The sequence below is a fragment of the Mesocricetus auratus genome, unplaced genomic scaffold, assembly GCF_017639785.1.
Source record: "Mesocricetus auratus isolate SY011 unplaced genomic scaffold, BCM_Maur_2.0 Super-Scaffold_100006, whole genome shotgun sequence".
In the NCBI taxonomy this organism is placed as follows: Eukaryota; Metazoa; Chordata; class Mammalia; order Rodentia; family Cricetidae; genus Mesocricetus; species Mesocricetus auratus.
The window spans coordinates 100,894,698-100,908,913 of record NW_024429190.1 but is presented as its reverse complement, the minus strand read 5'-3'; the positions used below and the strand labels follow the sequence as shown (position 1 = coordinate 100,908,913).

Below are 14,216 nucleotides of genomic sequence, written 5' to 3'. Positions count from 1 at the left end.
GCAAAGTTCTAATTGGTCTTAATAATAAAAACCCGCAGCCAGACATTGGGGCAAATGCTGAAAGATCAGAGAGAAAAGAACAAGCCACAGCCAACTCTTACCTCAGCCAAAAGAGCTCCTGTCTCCTCCAGCCTTATATTCCTCTCTCTGCCCAGCCGTATCATGTCCTGTCTGTCTGTACAGACCTCTATGGTTTAGCTAGTGCCTAGCTCCGCCCTCCAATCTTCAGGCAAGCTTTATTTGTTAGAACATAAACAAGATATCACCCCAGTAGTCCATTGGGGCAGACGACACAAAATGGGGTCAGCCCTGCCAAGTTGCTTGAGGACTGGCAGTCACAGAGCAAAGTGCGCAGGTTAGGTTTATCTAATATTGTTTGATAATGGGAGGCATAATCAGCCATCAAAACGTTAGAGCATCCGACGCAGGGACGAGTGGTGAGACGCGTCGCTTTGAGTGTGTCCCAGACTCTCCTCTTTGTGCTTCCTTGTAAGAATCCTGCCCCTACTCCTTGGAGTTCCAGGGGCTGCTGGTGAAAGTGGTCCATCTCCCTGGGTTAAGAGTAGCCAGCTACTCGGGACTGGAGCAATGGCTCAGTGGTTAAGAGCACTGGCTGTTCTTCTAGAGGACCTGGGTTCAGTTCCCAGCACCCACATGGCAGCTCACAACTGTCTGTAACTCCAGTTCCAGGGGATCCAACAGCCTCACACTTATGCACATAAAATAAAGTCAAATGGAAATTTAAAAAAAAAAAGAGTAGCCAGCTACTCAACCCTTAGAACCAGGCATCCTAGAGACTTCCCTCCTGGGTCTGGGAGGTTTACTCTGGGCTCCATTGAGGTTCCTAAACTGGCCAGAGATGAGCCGAGAGCCATCTGGTTATACCCTGTTTACCAGCAGAGGAGGCCTGAGATAAAGGGAAAAGTGCTTGATCTAGACCTTCCAACGAGCCTACACATCCCATTATTGCTCCCGAGAGTCTCAGCCCATTTCTTTTCTTGCTACAGGTAAATGTTTGACTCTCAAGCTGGCCTTGGACATTTACTTGGCTATTGTTCCAAGTGTCAAACTCGAAAGTGCCTTTTGGCAGATAACCATCTTTGCAACTTAGCAGCGCGGCCAAGCTCAGAACGCAGCTCAGTGGAGGAGGAACTCCGCCTAGCGTGTGCAGGGCCCCAGGTTCTGCCCACAGCACACAGGGCTGAGTGAGAGCAAGTGCCAAGGCTGGACTGTAACTGGGCAGACGCAATCCCACAGAGTGTGAGGCCTCCACAAATGCTAGCCCAAGGACAAGCCCACCATTCACTGTCCTACAGCACAGGTCACAGAGCCGCAGTCTCTTACTACCAAACAGTCTGCTCCCACACACTGTAACTCCACAGTACAGCTCAATGCCAGCCCAGCAGTGCAGTGTTCACAGCTGCCTTCCTTCTTCCATACTTCCACGCCTGTTAGAAACCACCTTGCAAGCCGGGCATTGGTGGTGCATGCCTTTAATCCCAGCACTCAGGAGGCAGAGGCACGTGGATCTCTGTGAGTTCAAGGCCAGCCTGGTCTACAGAGCTACTTCTAGGACAGTTGAAGCTACAAAAGAAGCCCTGTCTTGAGAGAAAAAAAAAAGACTTATACTTACATACACTCGCGTTTTGCCTGCATGTGTGTCAGTGTCAGCATGAGAGTGTCACATCGCCCAAATCTGAGCTACAGACTGTGTGAGCTGCCATGTGGGTGCTGGGAATTGAACCTGGGTCCTCTGGAAGAGCAGCCAGTGCTCTTAACCACTGAGCCATCCCTCCTGCTCCCTCCATCTATGTTTTGTAAACAGTCCTTTTACACAAAGAGTTCTTGGGGAACTGTGCTGGGAATTGTGCCAGGTTTTCAGGTCATGTTGAGGAGGACTGAACTGACATCTCGGTCATCCTGGGTTTCCAGGATGCAGCAGATCCCCAGGGTCACTTAACACCCTTCATTAGCCTCTGTAGTGTTCAGTAGGTGCTTTGTAGAGTTAGACTTAGGTGTTCCTCTGGTCATTTTGTTTTTATATTTTACTGCTCCCTTAAACTGGGGATCAAACCTAGGGACTCATACATGCCACATGTGTGCTCTACCGCTAAGCTACAAACCTACTCCCCTGTTCTCTGTCTCTGTGTATCTATCATCACCATCATTCTCTGTCTGTCTGTCTGTCTTACCATCTATCTATCCATCTTTTTTTTTTTTTTTTTTGGTTTTTCGAGACAGGGTTTCTCTGTGGCTTTGGAGGCTGTCCTGGAACTAGCTCTTGTAGACCAGGCTGGCCTCGAACTCACAGAGATCCGCCTGCCTCTGCCTCCCGAGTGCTGGGATTAAAGGCGTGCGCCACCAACGCCCGGCTCTATCTATCTATCTTATCATCTATCTATCTATCTATCATCTATCTGTCTAGTTTTTAAGAAAAACATCTGTAACCCAAGAGGCACTTGAACTCCCGTGTAGCTGATGCTGGCCTTAAATTCCCGACCCTCCTGCCTCTACCTTTTGTCTGACTTCTAATTCTGTATGGGGCAGTGTCAGCCTCACTACGCGGGCTTTCTGAAGAGTCAGGGCGGAACTTTTCTTCTGGCAGCCTAGCAGGCACCCGGCCACCACTGCCCGTCGGCTTTCTCTTCCACAGCGCTGAGTAGGATGCCTGGGAGTCTCCCTCTGAGAGATCTAAAACTACTGTTTCAGGACTACAGGTTTGTACGTTTTATTGCTAATTTCTCAGAGTCTGGTTTTGAATTGGCTTTCTCCCCGTGTCTTGCTGGCCTTTGTTACTGTCTTGCTGCTAACTCTGAATGTGCCCTCTTTCCTTTCAGTTTCTCTGTGTCTTTATTTGAGACAAAGGTCTCTACATGAAGCATTGGCTGGCCTGGAACTCTTGACCAGGCTGCCTTCAAATCTCCAATTTGACCTGGGACCCCGTACATCTAGGTTCTGCCCTCTTCAATTTTCTTTCCTTTGGTTTTGTTTTTGAGACAGGGTTTCTCTGTGCATCCACAGCTGTCCTGGATCTCGTTCTGTAGACCATGCTGGCCCCGAACTCACAGAGCTTCACCTGCCTCTGCCTCCAGAGTGCTGGGATAAAAGGCGTGCACACATCACTGTCCAACCCTCTTCAATTTTCTTTCTTCCTTCCTTTCTTCCGCTTTCTTTCTTTCTCTCTGTCTCTTTCTTTCCCTCTCTCTGTCTCTTTCCTTCCTTCCTTCTTTCTTTCTTTCTCTTTTAAATTCGACTTTCTTAAGATAAAAGATTAGAGGCTCTCTGCTCCTCCCTGTTCTAGACACAGCCACATCTCTTCATGCAGTGCCAGCCTCGTTCCTGAGACACAATGGTGAAAGTCCGAGTGAACAGATTTGGCTGTATCGGGCGCCTGGTTACCAAGGCTACCTTCACTTCTGGCAAAGTGGACATTGTTGCCATCAATGACCACTTCATTGACCTCAACTACATGGTCTACATGTTCCAGTATGACTCTACCCATTGCGCAGTTCAAAGGCACCAGTCAAGACTGAGAATGGGAAGCTTGTCACCAATGGGAAGGCCATCACCATCTTCCAGGAGTGAGATCTGGCCAACATCAAATGGGGTGATGCTGGTGCCGAGTATGTTGTGGAGTCTACCTGCGTCTTCACCACCATGGAGAAGGCTGGGGCCCACTTGAAGGGTGAAGCCAAGAGGGTCATCATCTCCGCACCTTCTGTTGATGCCCCTATGTTTGTGATGGGTGTGAACCATGACAAGTATGACAATTCCCTTAAGATTGTCAGCAATTCATCCTGCACCACCAACTGCTTAACCCCCCTGGCCAAGGGCATCCATGACAACTTTGGCATTGTGGAAGGACTCATGACCACAGTAAATGCCATCCCTGCCACCCAGAAGACTGTGGATGCCCATGCCCCCCAGGGAAGCTGTGGCATGATGGCCGTGGGGCTGCCTAGAACATCATCCCTGCATCCACTGGTGCTGCCAAGGCTATGAACAAGGTCATCCCAGAGCTGAACGGGAAGCTCATGGGCATGGCCTTCCGTGTTCCTACCCTCAATGTGTCCCTTGTGGATCTAACATGTCACCTGGAGAAAGCTGCCAAGTATGAAGACATCAAGAAGGTGGTGAAGCAGGCGTCCAAGGGTCCACTGAAGGGCATCCTGGGCTACACCGAGGACCAGGCTGTCTCCTACAGCTTCCAACAGCGACTCCCACTCTTCCACCTTTGATGCTGGGACTGGCATTGCTCTCAATGACAACTTTGTAAAGCTCATCTCCTGGCATGACAATGAATTAGGCTACAGCAACAGGGTGGTGGACCTCATGGCCTACATGGCCTCCAAGGAGTAAGAGACCCACCCCAGACCATCCACACCCAGCAAGAGAGAGGACCTGGCTGCTGAGCAGTCCCTGTCCAACAACCCCCACACTGGTCATCTCCCTCACAGTTTCCATCCCAGACCCCCAGAATAAAGGAGGGGCTTAGGGAGCCCTGCTCTCTTGAATACCATCAATAAAGTTCACTACACTACAGGCTCTGTTATTTCTAAGAGGGAGCAGAACAGCTGACCTCCTCACAATTAGACTTTCCTACCACCGAAAGATACAGATGGAAGTCCGCGAAGGTGAGGGCTGAGGATGTGGCTCAGGTGGTAGGTTTGCCGAGGGAGCTCTTTGCAGACCATAGGTTTGGCTTTTAGCACCATGCAAAACAGGCACACATCTATAATCACGTCCCTAAGAAGGAGCAGAAGTTCAAGGCTATCCTCAGCCACTTAGCAAGTTCAAAGCCAGACTGGAATAGGAGAGATCTTGTCTAAGATACAGAGCAGAGCCCATAGGAAACCAGAAGAGCTTCTAGATGACCTCTTCCAGGAGAGCAGTACAGACAGGGCCTGGGTCTTCCAGCTTCCAGTTAACAGGACTTCCACTGTCCCGGGAAAGCTCACTGGAGCCCTGGAATCTAGGGTTTCTAGTGTGATTGATCATATGGGCAGGGACTCCCCGTGTGTTTGGCCTCAGTCACTCAGGTGTCTGCCCCTCTGAAGAGAACCCTGATACGGTGTGGTGGTCTAAGCCACCACCTTAAGTTATATAGTTTGCATAACTTACCTAGCATGATCCGAGACCCAGGAATACAAAAGGGCTTTATCAGGCAGGATATTGCAAGGGCTCAGAAGTCATCTTGCAGGCCGACAAGAGCCAGTTTCTTTGGAATGGGCAGGGCTTGGATAGTTGAAACTTGCTGAGTTAACCCTTTAGTGTGCCGGTTTAATTCCGTTCTGCTCAGGAAACGTATTTGGCATTGCTTCAGTTCTTACCAGTTTGTGAAGTTTTATTACCCAGAATACACACACTTGAGATAACATACGTGTGTGGGTTGGGAGAGAGTTGTTACTCAGAGGTAGAAAGCATTTTCCTGACTTGGGTGAGATGCTGGGTTTGATACCCTGGCACCGTCGGCCGCCAACGCTCACAAACGAAGGTGTTCTCTGCTCCGGCATCGTGGAAGTGACAGCCACGTTTGGTGGCGCTCTGTTCTGCGTGACTCGCTGCTTTTATGTGTTCCTGTGACTGCTGACATCTCCAGTTATAATAACGAATCTGTTTCTCCTTGCAGTATCACCAACTTTTGTTTCATTACTTTTGTGTTAGGTGTATGTTGTTTACCTCTAGCTAGTTTCCCTGTCTGTGAGTGTTTGTTTGTTTGAGACATGGGACTCTCTGTGTAGCCCTGGCTGTTTTTTGGAACTCGCTATACAGACCAGACTGGCCTCCAGCTTATAGAGATCTGCCTACCTCTGTCTTCTGAGTTTTACTGTTGTTATTATTATTATTGTTTTTTCCAGACAGGGGTCTGTATCTGTGTGTAGCCTTGGATGTCCTGGAACTCACTCTGTAGACCAGTCTAGCTTCAAAGTCACACAGATCTACCTGTTTCTGTCTCTTAAGAGACACCACTACCTGGCCCAGTCTTTTTTTTTTGTTTTGCTTTGGTTTTGTTTTTTGAGACAAGTTTCTCTGTAGCTTTGGAGGCTGTTGTCCTGGAACTCGCTCGGTAGACCAGGCTGGTCTCGAACTCACAGAGATCCGCCTGCCTCTGTCTCCTGAGTGCTGGGGTTAAAGGCATGCGCCCGGCTGGCCAGCTTTTTTAAAAAATTAAGTTGATTTTATTTTAGACTGGCAAAGATCCATGGAGATAAGCACATGAGTTCTCCCTTTAAATATAGTAATATGCAATACAATTAATACATTTCCTAGTACTGAATCAATCTTGCGTTCCTGGAATAAACCTATTCGATCATACTGTGTTATTTTGTTGTAATAGTATTAGGTTCTGTTAGCTAATATTTTATTTGGTATTTTGCATCAATATTTATCAGTTATAATGGGAAAGATTTTCTTTGCTTTCTTGCTGCATTAAATAATTTAGAAGATTGCTTTCCTTTTCAGTGTTCTAGGACAATTTATGGTGTGTTTGGTAGAACTTAAACCTGTAAAATTGGAGATTCAGCTGGGTGGTGGTGGCATACACTTTTAATCCCAGCATTCGGGAGGCAGAGGCAGGTGGATCTCTGTGAGTTCGAGGCCATCTTGGTCTACATAGTGAGTTCTAAGACAGCCAGAGCTGTTATATTGAGAAACCCTATCTCAAAAAAAAAACAGTTAATCAAAATTTCTATTTCTAGGCCAGGTGTGGTTCTATTACAGCCAGGTTTACATAGTTAGATCAAGTCTCAAATAATAATAGTAGAACAAAACAACAAACAAAACCCAAAGAAATAAAACTTAGTAATTCTGGAAGTTATAAATGAGTCATTTATAAGCCAGGCAGTGGTGGCACACGCCTTTGATCCCAGCACTCAGGAGGCAGAGGCAGGCGGATCTCTGTGAGTTCGAGGCCAGCCTGGTTTACAGAGTGAGTGCCAGGACAGCCAGGGCTACACGGAGAAACCTTGTCTCAAAAACAAAAAGAAGAGAAAAGTTGTTTATTTCTATTTTATGAGTATGAGTGCTTGCCTGCGTGTGTGTTTGTACACCACGCCCATGTGGAGGCCCCCAGAGGGCCTGGGGTTCCTTGGGTTGCTGTTACAGACTCATCTGAACTGCCCTGTGGATGCTGGGAACCGAACTCACCATCGTCTGCAAGAGCAGCAAGGTGCCCTAACCCCTGAGCCAGGTCCCTAGCTCCCTCGGAAGGTTTTACACGTTGCTTAGGAAAACATTTCTACCCACTCCTCGTTGTTGTTATTTTGTTTGTTTTTGAGACAAGCCCAGTCTGCAGTCCAGTTTGTCACGTAGCTGAGGCTAGCCTTTTACTTACAACCATCCAGCTTCCACATCCCGGTGCTGGGTCCGCAGCCGAGGCTAGGACGCGCAGCCCCACATGCTCCTTCTACTCTCGTCTTTGCCTTCCCGTTCTTGTTCATGCCTGTTGCTTGTGCTTTCTGCAAAGCTCTCCTCGCTTCTTGGGTTTGAATGACATACTTATAGCTTTTTTTTCATTGATGTATGTACTATAGACATTATTCCTACATCACCGCTTTATCTATTTTATAACTTTCTGTACACATCTCATTATCACTAATTTTAGATGTTCTTCTTTTACATGTGTATATACATGTATATACATACATATACATACATACATACATATGTGTATCTGTGCATGTGTAAGGAGGCCAAAGGTGTTCTCTTCAATTGCTTTAAACCCTATTTTCAATTATATCTGTGTCTCTATATATGGATATACATACATACATATACATATATATATGGAGAGAGAGAGAGAGAGAGAGAGCATATACAAGTGCCATAGCATAGGTGTGGGTGTCAGGGGCCAACTTGCCAGAGTAGATTTTCTCCTACATGTGGATTCCAGGGGTTAAATCAGGTGATCAGGCTTGGCGGCAAGAGCCTGTGCTGGCTGAGCCATCTTGCTGGCCTCTCTACTTTATTCTTAAGACACACTCTCTCACTGGACCTGGAGCTTGCTATTGGCGTAGACTAGCTATCCACAACGGTTCAAGGAGCTTCTCGAAGCCTCCTGTCCTGGTCTCCCTCCGGTTTTGGTTACAGAAGTGAAACTGGACTTTTGGGTGGGTGCTAGAGATCTGCACCCTTCATGCATGTGTAGCAAGTCCTTCGCTGACTGAGCTGTGCCCAGTCTCGGAACTTTTAATTCAGGAGTTCTTTTTTTTTTTTTTTTTTTTGGTTTTTTGAGACAGGGTTTCTCTGTAGCTTTGGAGGCTATCCTGGAACTCACTTTGTAGACCAGGCTGGCCTTGAACTCACAAAGATCCGCCTGCCTCTGCCTCCCGAGTGCTGGGATTAAAGGCATGGACCACCAACGCCCGGCTTCAGGAGTTCTTTAGTAGAAGGATTTTAAATGTCTGGGTCGAAGAATCTGTTTGTTTGTTTTTTATTATGTATACAATGTTTTGCCTGCATGTATGCTTGTACACCAGAAGAGGGCACCAGATCTCATTACAGATGGTTGTGAGCCACCATGTGGTTGCTGGGAATTGAACTCAGAACCTCTGGAGGAGCAGTCAGTGCTCTTAACCTCTGAACCATCCTTCCAGCCCGTTTTTTTTTTTTTTTTTTTTGGTTTTTCGAGACAGGGTTTCTCTGTGGCTTTGGAGGCTGTCCTGGAACTCACTCTATAGACCAGGCTGGCCTTGAACTCACAGAGATCCACCTACCTCTGCCTCACCAGTGCTGGGATTAAAGGTGTGCACCACCACTGCCCAGCGAATCATTTTGTTTTTAAACTATATTGATTTTACAAAGCAAGTTTCAAGTAGACTTAACAGCCCTCAGCTAACAATTGTGAGGAACTTAACACACCCTAATAATGTGGGGTACCCACCTGGGAGGAAGAGGAGCAATAATGACTTCACATTTCTCACAAACAAGACAGAACATGATGTCATGGACTCAGATGACACATGCAAGGTGTGTTTTCTCTATGCATGACGGTCCAGTGCTGCTCAGTAGGCTTTTACTTCTTTGTCTACCAATTTTGTGGTGGGGGGGTTTGCAGTACTGGAAGCTGAACCTGAGTTCTCTTAGAGGTTAGGCAACAGTTCTACCACTATCAATTCCGTGTCATATAGACTTCATAGTGAGATACTCTCGCTAACTAGTGAAATTAATCTGTATATGTGAGACTTAATGAAATACATTTTGCCACTGTTGAGCACAAATGTTGCAAGTATAATATTAAAAAGCTGGGTTTTTCCCTTAACCTATTTAGAAGCATGAAGTCAACTTCCAGTACATCACCACAGCGCAGGCTCGCTAACAAGGAAGCCAGCAGAAATCGTATGCATTTTCCTTTTCTGGCTCCTGCTCCTTCCCCTTTACTGATCAGCCCCCAAAGGTGTCTCTCCCTTCCCTGCCACTCCCTTCTCTTCCAGAAGCACTGCTCTTCTGAGTGCTGCCCAGTCCTTCTCTGTATTCAGGGCTCCCATCTGCCGAGCCTCTTTTTAGTGTCTCAAAGGGCTAAGGTGATATAGCTCAGCGGTAGAATGTTCCTTTGCTCTGCTTGAAGCCCTTGCGTGGAATTCCAAAACTTGCAGAAAATTTCTTTTGAGGTAGAATTTACACACCACAAATCCATTATTTAAAAGTAAACAACGTCTCTGTTTTCACTCTACCAGGACAGTTGATTTCACATGTCAGCTTGACTAAGTCATCCGTAGTCTGAGGACATTTGGCCAGACATCGTTCTGGTTATTTCTGTAAAGATAGGTTTGCTCTGCTCTTTAAAGCTGCGTTTTGCTACAGGTCTCCTGGTGGGAGGGGCAAGGGACCCGGAGGCAGGTCCCATTTGTCAGGGTTTCCCTTACCTGATGTCTACTTCCCCCAGACTCTACCATCACAAACCATCCCACGAGGACTGGGCTTCACATATGCATTCTTGGAGTTGGGGTGGTCATAAAACCGAGAAAAACATGGTCAACAGATGTCTGCTGCACGCGAAGTCTACACATCCAGAGACTCCACCCCATCTCTGGAGACACTGCAGGGCTGACTTTTAACTCCTAAACCGAGAGCTTGAAGACTTGCTTCCAAGTCCGCCGTCAGCTGGGCTTTGGCAGGATGAGTCAGCTCAGGCTCGGGCTCATCGTTATTTGCTGGTTTTGTGTGCACATGTGTGTGGTGTGTTTGTGTGTGCACACGTGAGTGGAGGCAAGAGATCCACACCATTCTATTCCTCAATTGTTCTGCACTTTTAAAAAAAGTATTTATTTGACTGTGTGCATGTGTGCGGGCCTGTGTGTGTGAGTGCAGGCCTGTGTGTGCATGCTATGGTGTTTGTGTGTCAGGCAGAGGACAGCTCATGGCAGTAACTTCTCTTCTTCTACCATAGGTGTCCCAGGGAACTCAAGTCGTCTGTCCTGGTGGTAGGTACCTCTACCCAGTGAGCCAAACTGCCGGCCCCTTCCTTCACCTTGATTCTGAAACAGATTTTCTCACCGAACCTGAAGTTCGCCAACCCAGCCAGTCTGACTGGCCAGTGAGCCTGTGTGGTGCCCTACCCCAAACCCCAGCTAGCAATGGGGTCTCCGACAAGTGTGTCTGCATGGACTCTTGTGTTTGCTGAGCAGGCACGTGAACCAGCTGAGCTACCCCTCAAGTCCCTACTTGTTGGTTTTGGCTGTGGCAAACAGGATATCAGGACATAGCCTACACTGCCATGTAATTTACTGAAATTACCTTGTGATAAATGTTGTTAAAGCAGACGGCCATGTCAGCCACCCTATGAGACTACAGTCCAGAAGGAGGTGGTTTGACTCTGAGACATTAGCGATTTTACCTCAGATGATAGCAATAAACCTTTTAGTTCCCAGAGTTCTTTTGTGAGGGGTTCATTTGTGGGACTCATCCAGTAGAGCTTGTTGATACCCCTGTGCCTGCCAATGCCGATGAGCTCTGAAGAGTGAGAATAGAAAATAAGAAGAAAATGGAAAGGGGTGACCCGTCCAGGAGTCACCAGGAGTTGCCTCCATTGTCCTGTGAGGGATGCCACGCGAGACAGAAAGTGAGCACTCAGTTAAGGCAAAGGCAGCTGAGTTTTTGTCCCCGTTTGGGGCTAGAAGAGAGTCAGCAAGTCACCGACTATCTCGGCGACTTGGGTTTCACGTCACGTAAACAGACTAGCTCACTCTCCCCGTTTCAGAGTCCCCGGCGGTGCTGTGTGCTGGGTTTGGAGGTGGGAGGGTTATGCTATTTGTGTGATGTGTGATAAGATGCTAGTGGAGAAAGCTGCTATTAACACTGATTAACTCCAGGGCTGGCCACCAGCACACACAACCATTGTTCCCACCAGAACTCTTTACCAATTGGCTTTGTCTAGCTGGCTTTAGAAGAGACAAATGCCATTACGGGAGACCAAATAACTTCATTTGGGTGGACATCAGATAATAGAGACTCTGCAGGTATTAGCCTGACTGCATTAGTTTGATTTGCTGCTACTGTGCACCTTGTCCTGGGCATTAATGGAGACAAAGGGCTGGAATTACCAGCAGCAGAGATAAGCTCTGGATTAGAGCCTGGAGCTCAGGGGAAAGAATTCTGCCCCAGCTTTGCAGTGGATCTCTCCCGTTAAAGTTAACTTCTAGTTTTCCCCTGAATGCCATCATACTCTGCAAATTTTAGCAATTTTAATTCCATTAACTTCCATTAACTGACTCATTATTTCCTCTAACGAGACCAGCCATTACTTTTCAGGTTTTTGAAAATGATTTTAAGGGAAATTCAGTGGCAAGCTTGTGTGTTATTCTGCTTTCTGGATATTATTATATGATACGAATTTCTCTCATTAGAATCATAATAGAACCATTGTAATTAATATTAAAAAATAAAATGCTTACACATCCCACTTACCGTTTTCAACAATACAAACTTATCTTGATTTTTTTTCTGACATCTAAATATTATCTACTTCTAGTACAATTGTAACTCTTTTTCTGTGGTGCTGGAGTTTGAACTCAGGGTTGTATGCAGGCTAGGTGGTGAGTGTTATACTCCTGGGCCCAACGCTGATTGCATCATTTGTAATTATTGTGCTACTGCATTGTTATTTCAGTTATAAAAACGTAGCACCATCGGTTATACACAACTTATTTTAGTTGTAAGCCAAGCTGAGTTTTAGGAGCCAGGAGTCCATTATGTAAAGTTGTGCTGGGGAATGAGGAGGTGAAGACCCTTCCTCATCAGACTTGCAGACACACCAGCTTTCCCACCTCCTTCTTAAAGATTGCTATTTGCTGGTCAGTGTTTGCGAAGCTATTTCATTTTCTTCTAGGTTGTGGATTTGTGTGTGTGTGTGTGTGTGTGTGTGTGTGTGTGTGTGTGTGTGTGTGGAATTTTTTACAGACTCCTCACCCTCATTATGAGCTTGGTTTAATTACAAACTGTGGTGGTTTCGGTTTGAGACCAAAATTTGTGAAAAACACGATTTCAAAACTGCTCAAAGTTTGGGTGGATAGGTGGCTCAGTGGTTAGGAGCACTGGATGTTTTTCCAAAGGACCCAGGTTCAATTCCCAGCACCCACATGACAGCCCACAGCTGTCTGTAACTGCAGTTCCAGGGGATCTCAGACCATCACACCCATCAATGCACATAAAATAAAGTTAAACAAATTATAAAAAGCAAATGCTCACAATCTAACATTGTAGAGTAGTTTCTTGCTCTGTTCAAGACCTGAAATCCTATAAGCTAAGCAGGTACTAAGGAGAAACAACAGTAAATCTCACATAGCAAGATGCTCAAAATTATGATCCTATTGGATAAGCAATAGCACAACCGACAAAAAGCCCACACCTTTTTAATGATACATAAGATTCACAAAGCGTTTCATGGTGGTTCTCTCTGAAAGAGGAGACTTCTACGTGGGTAGGGTTGCTTATAAAATAAAATAAAAGTTTATTCGTATTGCATGACACACTGCTCCCTCCTGCTCTTGCCAGTTTCCAACCATTGAACTTGAGTTTCCCTGGGAGCCCAGTGGGGAGTGTAGGAGGAAGCTGGAGAAATGTTGGCCGTTTACAGTCCCTCATGCTGGCCCTCCTCAGAAGCCCTTCACACACACACACACACACACACACACACACACACACACACACACACACACACACCCCGCCTCCTTAGTACCAGCCCTGTTCACCTTCCTTTTCTCCTCCTTCCCTGTCCTGGCAACGGTAGGAAAGAATTGCCAGTGTACTGCTGACCATTCGGTAGGAAACAGAGCTCTCCGCCCTAAATGTGCTGTCAGTAAACTGTTTCACAAAGTCCCGGAGTGAAGCTCAGAAATAATGGCAAGCTGTCTTTCAGCAAGCAAGCAAGTGAATAACTTACTAACTAAATAACACTCCAGAAAAAAATGTGCAGTGGTAATGGATTTGATAGGCTCAATAAGAACCTTTACTCCCTGTTTACAGGGAGACAGGATGGACAGGAGTCTAGGAGAGATAGGAAAGAGAAGGGAGAAAGCAAATCTGGCTGCTGTTGGACAGAGTTAGAGCGTTCAAACCACCGTTTCAAAACTACACAAAAACCTACCTACCTACCGAGGTTTTTTTTCAGTAACTGGAAAACAAATACCTAGGTTTTTTGTTGTTTGTTTTTTGTTGTTGCCTTGTTGCCACAAGTCTCCTTGCTCTATCTTCAGGTGACAGGTATTGTCTGTTCTTAGAAAGTGTCCCGATTATTTCCAGTAGCTATGTCAGAATACACAGAAAAAGCCAGGCAACATAGCATGGTACTGAAGCTTGCAATTGACTGGAGTCATTAAACTGGAAACAGAAACAACCAGATGATGATCACTATCACTTAGAACAACAAAAGGAGAGCATAGTAAAAGCAAAGTGAAAGCTGCCTGAAATTTTGCATTGATTTGCAAATTTACTTGCTTTTAAAATGTTAAAGTTACACTTATTTATTTGTGGTGAGTGTGTACGCACATGTATGAGTGTGTGTGTGTGTGTGTGTTTGTGCAGGTTCACAACACACATGTGGAGATCAGAGATCTACTTTCCAGGGTTGATTTTCTCTTTCTACCACGTGGGCTCTGGGGGCTTGATGAAGCATAGGTCTCCAGGCTTGGCGGCAAGTACTCTGAACCATCTCACCAGCCCTGCGGCTCAAGTCTTTCTGGTAGTGTAATACAATGATGGGAATGCGAGAGCTAGTGGTC

General features: G+C 46.3%; 1 pseudogene; it reads left to right on the top strand.

Moving 5' to 3' along the window:
- Nucleotides 1-3,319: 3,319 nt before the first annotated feature.
- LOC101824452 lies at nt 3,320-4,375 on the top strand (annotated as a pseudogene).
- The last annotated feature ends 9,841 nt before the right edge of the window (nt 4,376-14,216 follow it).